General features: G+C 47.5%; 1 protein-coding gene across 2 annotated transcripts in view; it reads right to left on the bottom strand.

The window, feature by feature from the left end:
* Positions 1–12,602, bottom strand: part of MYO10 (myosin X) — a 196,925-nt gene that overhangs the window by 107,608 nt on the left and 76,715 nt on the right. The gene's annotated exons all lie outside the window — the stretch shown is intronic.

The raw sequence follows: 12,602 nt of genomic DNA, 5'->3' as shown, positions 1-12,602 counted from the left end.
AAGGGAAAAAGCAGTTCTTGAAAAACAGATTCTACTTTTATGTTCTCCATTTCTGTCCACACACACACACACACGAAAGCATCTTTTTTCAAAATGCAACAAGAAATCACAAACACTCTCGCAACCACACACCGGGCAGAGGAACGTTAACATATAATAATCCATACCTACTATTAACTGAATAACTTTGCAGAAGAGAAGCATGTTGCCTACACCAGGCAAAACCACCAACGTACATAACGCATTTCTGAATCTTGGGAGAGCTGTTTAGAATAACGCAAACCAGAAGCACATCTAACAGATCTAACATTATGCCTAACAGATCTAACATTATGCCTAGGGGTGCTGCTTTAATTAAACACCAGTTATCCCAGGTTAGCCTCAGGTAGGTCAACAGGAATTTCACCCCTGGTATTTATTATTATTATAGTGGTACCTCAGGTTAAGAACTTAATTCGTTCTGGAGGTCCGTTCTTAACCTGAAACTGGTCTTAACCTGAGGTACCACTTTAGCTAATGGAGCCTTCTGCTGCCGCTGCACTGTCACTGCACGATTTCTGTTCTCATCCTGAAGCAAAGTTCTTAACCCGAGGTACTATTTCTGGGTTAGCAGAGTATGTAACCTGAAGCACCTGTAACCCAAGGTACCACTGTATTATTATTATTTACACACACACATATATATATACACTATATATACTATAAGTACATATATTATAACATACGCCTGGAATTTCACCCTGAGTGACATCAGGAATAGCTCTTGGGCAAAGGGGCTTTGCAATGGCTTTTTGCCTCGAGTGGCAAAATGCAGACCCTCCGAGTGTCTCTTATTTTCCAGGGACAGTCCCAGATTTACAGAATCCGTCCCGGTTTCTGGTTTGATCCCAGAATCTTCTGCTTTCCCTTAGGACACCCCTATTTTCATCGGAGAAATGTTGGAGGGTATGGAGTTATGCAAACCCCAAGCCAAGGAGATAAGTAACTGTACAACCTTCAGAAGATATTTGTAGGCAGCTCTGTATAGATAAGTTGTTTAATGTTTTGCTATGTCTTTATATATGTTGGAAGCCGCCCAGAGTGGCTTGGGCAACCCAGTCAGTTGGGCAAGGTATAAATAATAATCTATTATTCGTATTAGTATTATTGAATGGGACGTCTCTATTTCCATCAGAGAAATGTTGGACGGTACGAAAATTTCCCATTCCATCTTTGCCTCTCACTAAAAGTAACTGTCTAATTCTTAAAAGCAAACATTGGACTTTTAGGAAAATATTACCTATATGACCAGAGGAATGCAAAGACTAACATGTTGGACCAGAATATAATAAATAATCCCCTCTTCTCCAGTTCTTCTGCCACAGAACTGTTCACAAGCAGGACTTAAATACTGATCGCCTATTGTTACTCAGCTCCATCTGCTAGTTAAGTGTGTTCACCATCTGAATATAGAAGCTTCATTGCTGGCTATCATGGCCCATGCTTCTAGAGGGTCTGCTCTCTATGTATAAAATAAATAAATACACAGAAGAGCCATTTATGCCTGCAGTCAGCCTAACATCTTGAGATGCTGCGTTCCCTCGGCTAATAATATGTTAGGTAAAGAAGTGTTTCTTTGGCTTAAATGTCTGCTGCTTTTACACAATTATTCTGCCCACATTATTATTTGGCAGACTCTGGTGACATTCAAACAACATAAAAGAGAACATATACACTTCATGGAGCCGTTGCAAATAATTTCCAGTGACCTTAAAGTCATTTCCTTAATTAGCTTTTAAAATGCCTATTCCTGTGTATATTTTTAAAATGCATGTATTTATATATGAGTTGCTGTTTTTCAGTACAGAGCCAGCACAACTTGGCATGCTTTTCCGCTGGAAACAAAATTCCCCTTAACGTTTTAGAAATCCAAACACTGTGGTAACTAAGGAGGTTTTAATAACATGAAACTTTTTCCTTTTTTTTAAAGAACTATATAAACCTTTCCAACTTATTTATAAAGCTTTCCTCTGATTTAAGGATTGTGATAACTGGCAAATCAGACTATTTGTGAACATTTAAGCACTGCCAACACAGGTTACTGAGCCCACATTCTTCCAAAATAATAGCTCAGTTACTAGAGCATAAGTCTTAATCTCAGTCGTGAGTTTGAGCCCCACATTGGGCAAAAGATTGCTGCATTGCAGCCAGTTGGACTCTTGTGGTCCCTTCCAACTCTACAATCTATAATTCTATGATTAAGATAAAAAATTAAAAAACAAGACTATGATTAGAGGGAGGGTGTGGTGGGGAGACATAGGCTTACATCTTATCCCCCAAAATGGATCTGGTATGGTGAAACGATTCAGAAACTCTTTTATCACATTTGAATTCAGGAATGCTAGGATGGTTTGTCGAAAGCCATGCGGTCTTTGCATGGAGCAACCAGCTCAGATGTCTTTACATGTGTCAATAGTTCATTGTACAGTCATACCTCGGTCTAAGAACAGTCCTGTTAACAAATAATTCAGGCAACGCATTCCACAAAACCAGAAGTAGGTGTTCCGGCTAGCAAACTTTGCACCGGAAGACAAACAGAAGCCGACTGGTGGAAGGGCACCAGCAGCAGGAAGCCTCATTGGGGAAAGCGTGTCTCAGTTTAAGAACGTTTTCGGTGTAAAAACGGGCTTCCGGAACAAATTAAGTTTGTAAACAGAGGTCCCACTGTATATCATTTCCCAGAAAGCCTTTACCACTGTACATGTCCACCACATATGGTAAAATGTACCCTCCTTTTCTTTACATTTCCAACACAATTTTGAACTTGTTTTGTACATTTTAACAATTTTACCTGGCGCTAGGTACCGACGATACTAAAGAAAATGTTTAAAAACACATTTGTAAAAAAACCAGAAGCCTTTTTATTAGGTAGAATAGGTGAAGCGTTACCAAGAGTGGATAAAAGACTTTTTATGTATGCAATGACAGCAGTGAGAATGCTACTAGCCCAGAGATGGAAGGAAGGAAGAAGTACCAGCAAAGGAAGAATGGCAGATGAAACTGAGTATGCGGAGTTGGCGAAACTGACGGGGAAGATCTGAAACCAGGAAGATCACTTATTTACTAAGGTAAAGGTAAAGGGACCCCTGACCGTTAGGTCTAGTCGCGGACGACTCTGGGGTTGCGGCGCTCATCTCGCTTTATAGGTTGAGGGAGCCGGCGTGCAGCTTCTGGGTCATGTGGCCAGCATGACTAAGCCGCTTCTGGCGAACCAGAGTAGCACACGGAAACGCAGTTTACCTTCCCACCGGAGCGGTACCTATTTATCTACTTGCACTTGACGTGCTTTCGAACTGCTAGGTTGGCAGGAGTATTGACTAAAGATTGGAGTAAATTTGTAATTTATTTAAAAGACCACTGCAAACAGTTAAAATCTTTGGCAGGGATGTATTGACACTTGCAATGTGGAATTATTTATGGTAATTGGGTGGCACTGTGGGTTAAACCACAGAGCCTACGGCTTGCCAATCAGAAGGTCGGCGGTTTGAAGCCCCGTGACGGGGTGAGTTCCCATAGCTTGGTCCCTACTCCTGTCAACCTAGCAGTTCGAAAGGATGTCAAAGTGCAAGTAGATAAATAGGTACCGCTCTGGCGGGAAGGTAAACAGCGTTTCCATGTGCTGCTCTGGTTCGTCAGAAGCGGCTTAGTCATGCTGCCCACATGACTCGGAAGCTGTACACCGGCTCCCTCGGCCAGTAAAGCGAGATGAGCGCCGCAACCCCAGAGTCGTCCGTGACTGGACCTAATGGTCAGGGGTCCCTTTACCTTTACCTAATAGATGGATAAGGGTAAAAGATGCAGCAAATTTAAACTTAAACATAGAACCCATGGAGGGAGCGAAGGAGGTCTGAACGTTTAAAGGAACCTTGTATTTTAATGTTTGAAGTGGTTTTATATGCATAAAATTATCAAAAATCCAATAAAAAAATACATGTGTCAATAGAGCAGGATTGGGGAAACAATGTTGGACTCTCATCTCCCAGCCAGCATAGACAATAAGTCTGGACGATGAGAGCCGTCCAACAATATTGGGAGGTCCAAGCGTTCCCTATTCCTGTAGCTGTCTATTGTACTGACGTTGCAACTTGCAACTGACCATTGCAAAGGGAGGAATGCAGATCCATGGACCTGTTTTTCCAGGAGTCAGCATATATGGCTGCAGTTTATATAGCTTAAGTCTCGCTGGCTCTTAGCAGGGCTGCTGGAAGCAGAGCTGAAGGAAGACTGTGTCCCGGGGGAAGAGAATAAGCAGCTTTCACTGTCTTCCTCCAAAGGCTGCTGACATTCCTTCTGCCTGAGCTGAAATCTTGCCTGCCTTTAGAGATCTGGGGTGGGCCCCCTTTCCCCCCACTGTGTTCACTTCCTCAGAAAGACAGCTGGTATTCAAAGCATCCACCCCCTGCTTCTTCTGATGCCAGACCACCTACAGTTCTCCTTGGGCAACATTCTCAGATTAGGGATGCCCCAGAAGAGGAGACCACGGGTATCTGGAAGCAGTTGCGTCCCTCAGTTAGCTAGGAGCACAGTAAGAAAACAACAGGGGCATATTTACTAATGGGTGCATCAATAATTTCCCTGCATCCACTTGTTAAAAGCTGCAGCAGCAGCTGCTGGGATCGGCAGGTCAGATCAGGTCAATCTGAGCCACCTGCAATTCCAGAGTTTTTCCAGAAAAGGTATGTGGATCTGCGAAAAGTTAATCTGATTTTTTTTCCATGGAAGAGCTTCAACCTCATGCTATTTTAGTGGCACTTAGGTTGCGCTGCTTGCAAAAGGAGACTTGTTCACTTGAGCCACTTCCAGTGGAAGTCTGCCACAGAAATAATAATAATAATAATAATAATAATAATAATAATAATAATTTATTTATACCCTGCCCACTCTGGGCAGCTCCCAAGAGAATATTAAAAACACAGTAAAAGATCAAACATTAAAAACTTCCCTAAATAGGACTGCCTTCAAGTGTCTTCTAAAAGTCAGATAGTTGTTTATTTCCTTGACATCTGATGAGAGGGTGTTCCACAGGGTGGGCGCCACTACCGAGAAGGCCCTCTGCCTGGTTCCCTGTAACCTCACTTCTTGCAGTGAGGGAACCGCTAGAAGGCCCTTGGTGCTGGACCTCAGTGTCTGGGCTGAACGATGGGGGTGGAGACTCTCCTTCAGGTACCGTATTTTTCGCTCTATAGGACGCACTTTTTCCCCTCCAAAAATGAAGGGGAAATGTGTGTGCGTCCTATGGAGCGAATGCAGGCTCCCTGGCTTCAGTGATAGCAAGGCAAAGCCTCCGAAGCCTGCGCTCCGGAGGCTTCCCGTTGCTTCCGCTGAAGCCAGGAGAGTCTGCTCTTTGAGGCTGGCGGGGGGGGGGGGGAGCAGCGCTTCCCCCATAGCCAGCCCCAGAGGATGGGGGGCAGCAGGAAGGCGCGCGATGCCTTCCCGCTACTCTCCAACCTGGCTTTGAGGCTGGCGGGGGGGGGGGAGCAGCGCTTCCCCCATCGCCAGCCCCAGAGGATGGGGGGCAGCAGGAAGGCGCGCGATGCCTTCCCGCTACTCTCCAACCTGGCTTTGAGGCTGGCGGGGGGGGGGGGGGAGCAGCGCTTCCCCCATCGCCAGCCCCAGAGGATGGGGGGCAGCAGGAAGGCGCGCGATGCCTTCCCGCTACTCTCCAACCTGGCTTTGAGGCTGGCGGGGGGGGGGGAGCAGCGCTTCCCCCATCGCCAGCCCCAGAGGATGGGGGGCAGCAGGAAGGCGCGCGATGCCTTCCCGCTACTCTCCAACCTGGCTTTGAGGCTGGCGGGGGGGGGGAGCAGCGCTTCCCCCATCGCCAGCCCCAGAGGATGGGGGGCAGCAGGAAGGCGCGCGATGCCTTCCCGCTACTCTCCAACCTGGCTTTGAGGCTGGCCGGGGGGGGAAGCAGCGCTTCCCCCATAGCCAGCCCCAGAGGATGGGGGGCAGCAGGAAGGCGCGCGATGCCTACCCGCTACTCTCCAACCCGGCTTTGAGGCTGGCGGGGGGGGGGGAGCAGCGCTTCCCCCATCGCCAGCCCCAGAGGATGGGGGGCAGCAGGAAGGCGCGCGATGCCTACCCGCTACTCTCCAACCCGGCTTTGAGGCTGGCGGGGGGAAAAGCAGCGCTTCCCCCATCGTCAGCCCCAGAGGATGGGGGGCAGCAGGAAGGCGCGCGACGCCTTCCCGCTACTCTCCAACCCTCCTGTGGGCTTTTGCGGGAGATGGGGGAATTCCCCCACCTCCCGCAAAAGCAGGCAAAAGCTGCGCGCTCTTTAAAGAGGCTCCGTGGCTTCTGCTGGCTTTTCTAGGAGGTGGGGGAATTCCCCCACCTCGCAGAAAAGCCTGCAAGAGCCGCGCACCCTTTAAAGAGCGCACAGCTCTTGGGGGCTTTTCCCCAAGGAGGGAGAAGGGACTGACTGGCCGAGTCAGTCCCTTCTCCCTCCTGCGGGCTTTTGCAGGAGGTGGGGGAATTTTCCCACCTCCCGCAAAAGCAGGCAAAAGCCGTGCGCTCTTTAAAGGGGCTGCACGGCTTTGCTGGCTTTTCTAGGAGGTGGGGGAATTACCCCACCTCGCAGAAAAGCCTGCAAGAGCCGCGCACCCTTTAAAGAGCGCACAGCTCTTGGGGGCTTTTCCCCAAGGAGGGAGAAGGGACTGACTGGCCAAGTCAGTCCCTTCTCCCTCCTGCGGGCTTTTGCGGGAGATGGGGGAATTCCCCCACCTCCGCAAAAGCAGGCAAAAGCCGTGCGCTCTTTAAAGGGGCTGCACGGCTTTGCTGGCTTTTCTAGGAGGTGGGGGAATTCCCCCACCTCGCAGAAAAGCCTGCAAGAGCCGCGCACCCTTTAAAGAGCGCGCAGCTCTTGGGGGCTTTTCCCCAAAGAGGGAGAAGGGTCCCACAGGAGTCACGCGGGGCTCCTGTGGGCTTTTGCGGGAGGTGGGGGAATTCCGCCACCTCCCGCAAAAGCAGGGAGAAGGTCTTGGGAGTAGCGCACAGGCTGCGTGCAGCCTGTCCACTGCTCCCAGAGCTGCGGTGAGGGGGAAATCATATTTTTTCCTTGATTTCCCCCCCTGAAAACTAGGTGCGTCCTATGGTCCGGTGCGTCCAATCGTGCGAAAAATACGGTATATCATCTGAACTCAAGTTTCCCCGGGATTCTTTTTTCTCTTGAATTCTCCTTTGGCTCCTACTTTGAGTTCTCACATTAATGGCTATTTCCCCCTCCTTTTTCTTACCCCCCCCATCCAGCTTTTTCTAATTAGACACACAGTGGGTGGCAGGAATGAGGGCACACCAGTAAGAACAGCTGGACAAAACTTCTAGCAGAAGAGCTGGATGTAGCTGAATACAAAACTGAGCTGTTGCCCCTGAAAATTCAGGCACCAGAAATCCCCTCCATTGAATTTGCAGAATTTGGGGTTTTTGCTTATATCTCAATCCTGTAAGGGGATGATTTCCCTGGCTGCCAAGAGTAGGCAAGTATTCTTAAAGGTGATGAACAACACATCCTCTCACTCCTCCTACTCATTTTTTGTTTAAAAATGAACCTAGTGGATAGCAGAAGATGTCCCTAAATTCTTCATTATCTCAGTGCAATTTCACACCGGCCCCTTTGAAAAAGTGGCTCTTCCGTATTCTTCTTGCTTGGATCTCTCTGGCAAAACTGCAGCAATTCTGCTGCAGAAAGTTCTTTTCCACCATCATAAATCATATGCAAGTGAGTGGTACAGGATTTGCAAAATACAGTTTTTTGGAGGGCAATGCCATTTTCACACCTTGGTTAAATTATTATTTTTTAACAACCTGCTTGGGAATGAAGGAAGGCCCTGACCTCTCTACGTCATTTGCCATTTAACATCCCCGTCTTGCCAACGGCTGTTTTGCTCGTGGCATTACATAAAGGGGAAAACCCTGTGCGGTCGCTGGGTCCTGCGAGGGACAAAAGATTCTCTGTATGCGAAAAGATGTGTGATTAAAGTCATTAAATCATGGCCCAGAATGCTACTTGATTATGCCAGCTGAGCCAAATGAGAGTCCAAAGAGCTGAAGCCACATGGCATAGATCCCCCCTCCTGATTTAATTTCCACAACAATCCTGTGAGGTAGGTCAGTGACTGACTCAAGGTCACCCAGTGAGCTTCATGGTCTAGTGGGGATTTGAACCCTCATCTCCCAGGTGGGACACGGGTGGCGCTGTGGGTTAAACCACAGAGCCTAGGGCTTGCCGATCAGAAGTTCGGCGGTTCGAATCCCCAAGACGGGGTGAGCTCCCATTGCTCGGTCCCTGCTCCTGCCAACCTAGCAGTTCGAAAGCACAAAGTGCAAGTAGATAAATAGGTACCACTCTGGCGGGAAGGTAAACGGCGTTTCCGTGCTCTGGTTCGCCAGAATCGGATTAGTCATGCTGGCCACATGACCCGGAAGCTGTACGCCGGCTCCCTCGGCCAATAAAGCGAGATGAGCACCGCAACCCGAGTCGTCCGCGTCTGGACCTAATGGTCGGGGTCCCTTTACCTTTACCTCCCAGGTCCTAGTCCGACACTACAACCACTACACCACATTGGCACACCCTGACTTACTTCCAGGAAGAGGTATTTCAAGGACCTGATTATGAAAGGAATTTGAAGGATACTCCACTTTTAAAAACTAAACACTTTTCACATAGTTGCATGCTTTATTTCTGTGGAAGCACAGATTATTATTTTTTTCAAAAGGCTTTTCCACGACAGAACGAAGAAACATCATCTCACTGTTGCCATGTAGGTGTGTTTTCCCCAAAGCAATGTGCAAAAATTAATTCGCAAGCAAACATTTTTTGTTTGCAGTCTGCCTGGGTAAGAGGACTTAATCGCCTTTCTTCTTGAGAAGGTGGCCAAGAATGCAACACAAGGATCGTGTTGTGACTACACACAATGGGCTAAATCAATATTTTTGTGAAATTCTGATAGTTAAGGCGCCAATGGGCTGGATTCAACTAACAAATCCCATTAGCAAAAGCCCATGCAAGGACTTCTGCTGGTGCAGGAGGGTAGTAAAGGCAAAAGACCCCTGAAACTTCCTCCCTTGGTGGTTCCCCAACTGGTTCCTCCCACCATTTCTCTGTGTCCAAGTCCATGACATCTAGGAAAAGGTAAAGGAACCTTGGATGGTTAAGTCCAGTCAAAGGCAACTATGGAGTTGCGGCACTCATCTCGCTTTCAGGCCATTTGTCCACAGACAGCTTTCCGGGTCATGTGCCCAGCATGACTAAACCGCTTCTGGTGCAAAAGGACACTGTGACAGAAACCAGAGCGTACGGAAATGCCGTTTACCTTCCTGCCACAGTGGTACCTATTTATCTACGTGCACTGGTGTGCTTTCAAACTGCTAGGTTGGCAGGATCTGGGACAGAGCAACAGGAGCTTACCCCGTTGTGGGGATTCAAACCGCCGACCTTCCAATCGGCAAGCCCAAGAGGCTCAGTGGTTTAGACCACAGCGCCACCCACATCCCTTAAGTATACGACAAGCATTAAGGACACACAAAGGAGTCCACTCTCTGTGCTTCTGCGTGAGTTGCTGGCTGGAATGAGGCAAGCCTAGAGTGACTCATGCAGAAATAAGGCTTCTATGTTTTCACTCACCACACCTTGATGCAGCACAGTGGCCGGCCTCCTCTGAAGGCAGGTAATTCTGCTGCATCTCGACATTAGGAATGGCTGGATGAAGCATCCAATCATATCTGACACAAAGACGCAGCAGAATTTTGGGTCACCTGGAGAGACTGGCCACGAAGAGCATTAAGTCACGCCAGAGAGACGGTGGGTTCATGAGACCATTTTATTACTGAATTAATTTCTCACTGCCCTCTCACTGCAACTCAGTTTGGCAGTTAAATGATTCCAATCAAATCCAAGAGGGTTGCAAGCGGCTGAGAGTTTTTATATGCTTAAATCCTCTCCTTCAGTCTATCCAACTTGATCCTTGCTGCGTTGCTATGCAATTTTTATCAACTAATACGGGTGATGTCTATGATGGTGGAGCCTTCATTCAACATACCGCGTAATAATTAAGCAGGGATAAAGCTCTCAATAAATGGGGCTTTCCCCCTTTTTTTTTAAAGGGCAGATGGTCAAGACCAGATTAAAGTCTGAAGACTACGGAACTACATCACAGGCTTTAACTCTTCAAATTAAAAGACGATCATATTGAAAATAATAAAACCGTGTATGTATTTTAAAAGAATTAATGCTGCACAGGGAGTTTTTGAAATCTAATTTGGTGGACATTTCGGGTAACAGCCTTTGGGGAATGCTGTATGTAACAAACGAAAAAGAAAAAAAGAAAGTATGTGTGACTTGCTTTATTGAGGTGGTCTAGAACCGAACCCACAATATCTCCAAGGTTAGGGTACTCCCTCTAAGCCCCGTTCTATTGCATTTTTAAGAGTACACTATGTATTTTGTTCCTTCAAACAATGCATCGTTTACAGCAGAATTAGGAAAAGCTTTCATTTCTACAGCTGGCAGTTAAGGAAATGATCATGTTGTTCGGTGAATCTCAGCATTGTTCGATTAACAATATTGCACGAGAGTCCCTAAATCTGGAGGCTGCCTCGACAGCTGCTTAAATGGCCCTGATGGTTGCTCCATGCGGATTGTGCAGCAGAGAAAAGGAGAGAGGGAAATGAAGTTGTCTTCAATTCGAGCAAACTCTGCTGGTGTCTTTATACTGCAAAGTTAGCAGCAGATCATTACAACACAATACTCGCCAAGCCTACTGACGATTTGGATCTGCAGCCCATGTGGAATAGACTGCATAATTGCTCGGATTATGCGAGATTATCCGCACAAAGTCTCACGCTTAAAGAGCTTTTAACGCACCAAATCAACGCCACAAGCCTTCGTCGGAAGAAGCAAAGATCACCAGTGTCGAAGCGATGATTCTCCAACGTCAACTTTGTTGGACTGGTCATGTTGTGCGGATTATTGTCTTCCAAAGCAACTACTCTATTTCAAACTTAAAAATGGAAAGCGTAATGCTGGTGGTCAACAAAAGAGGTTTAAAGACTCTCTCAAGGCAAATCTAAGAAAATGTAGTATAAACACCGACAACTGGGAAACACTGGCCTGTGAGCGCTCCAGCTGGAGAACAGCCTTGACCAAAGGTGTCACGGACTTTGAAGACGCTTGAACTCAGGAGTAAGGGAGAAACGTGCCAAGAGAAAGGCACGCTTGGCAAACCCTCACCATGATCAACTCCAGTCCAGAAACTTACGTCCCCACTGTGGAAGGACGTATGGATCCAGAATTGCCCCCCACAGTCACTTATGGACTCACTGTTATGACCATGTTCATGGAAGACAATCTTGGCTACAAGTGATCACCGAAGAAGAAGAAGTAGTATCCAAGCATCGCACGTTACAGGGAGATGCAGCGTGGAGATGCAGCTAGCTGCCCTCAGTGTACATGTATCAGGTGCTCCTCTAAACAGCTTCATTGGCTCCTAGGTAAAGGTAAAGGGACCCCTGACCATTAGGTCCAGTCCTGACTGACTCTGGGGTTGTGGTGCTCATCTCGCTTTATTGGCTGAGGGAGCCGGCGTACAGCTTCCAGGTAATGTGGCCAGTATGACTAAGCTGCTTCTGGCAAACCAGAGCACAGAAACGCCGTTTACCTTCCCACCAGAGTGGTACCTATTTATCTACTTGCACTTGACGTGCTTTGACGTGGTTTAACCCACAGTGCCACCCGCGTCCCTGCATTGGCTCCTACCTAACACCATATTCCAGGAACGTCTAGGCTCCCTTCAACCCAGCACATAAAAAATTAGGTCAATGCTATGGTTGGCAACCCTCACTGCAGTTAAAGAACTGGTTGCGCCCTCAGTCTAAACCTTGAGACTGGCTCAAAACCAATGTTAACATTGCTTGGCATAGTGGGTTTCTTCTTTGGCGTGAGAGCTTTAGAATACAATGCTTTTGTCACACATGTGTCTACTTGAAGCGTTATGGAAAGCTGGTTATCTAGATTTCCCAACCTTGAGACCCCAAGAGAAATGAGAGAGAGAGCGCATGTGAGCCCTCAGGGCACTTCATTTCTCTTAACTATGTTTAAGAGGTTGGGAAACATTGTCTGCTTTGTCTTCCTTATGCAATGAAGAATTCCTGTACGAACAGGCGCTACATTTATAAATTTCATCAGGACAGAAACGTAGGCTTGTATCCAATGCAGCGCTGTATAAGCATCCCGTCAGAACAAGGATTCCTGCTTGCACAATGGGACTTTCCCCACCTTTCCTCCATGTGTGTCTGTTCTGGGAGTTCCCCCAACCCTTGGGGGCCAATCTGGGGAGGGTGCGGACATGTGCAGGGGGAGGATGAGGGCAACCCTCTCAGAAATGGAAGTCCTTGTGATGATGGGGCACTGACAGCACAGCCTGGATAGTTCGGTTGGTCATGCTGAGAACACCAAGGTTGCAGGTTCGATCCTTGTATAGGAGAGCTGCATATTCCCTGCATTGCAGGGGTTGGACTAGATGGTCCACGGGTACCTTCTAACTCTAGGTTTCTATGATTCTATGATC

Source organism: Podarcis muralis, chromosome 8, assembly GCF_964188315.1.
Source record: "Podarcis muralis chromosome 8, rPodMur119.hap1.1, whole genome shotgun sequence".
NCBI classification, from domain to species: Eukaryota; Metazoa; Chordata; class Lepidosauria; order Squamata; family Lacertidae; genus Podarcis; species Podarcis muralis.
Note: the sequence above shows the minus strand (reverse complement) of the source record. Positions and strands in the feature narration are given on the sequence as shown.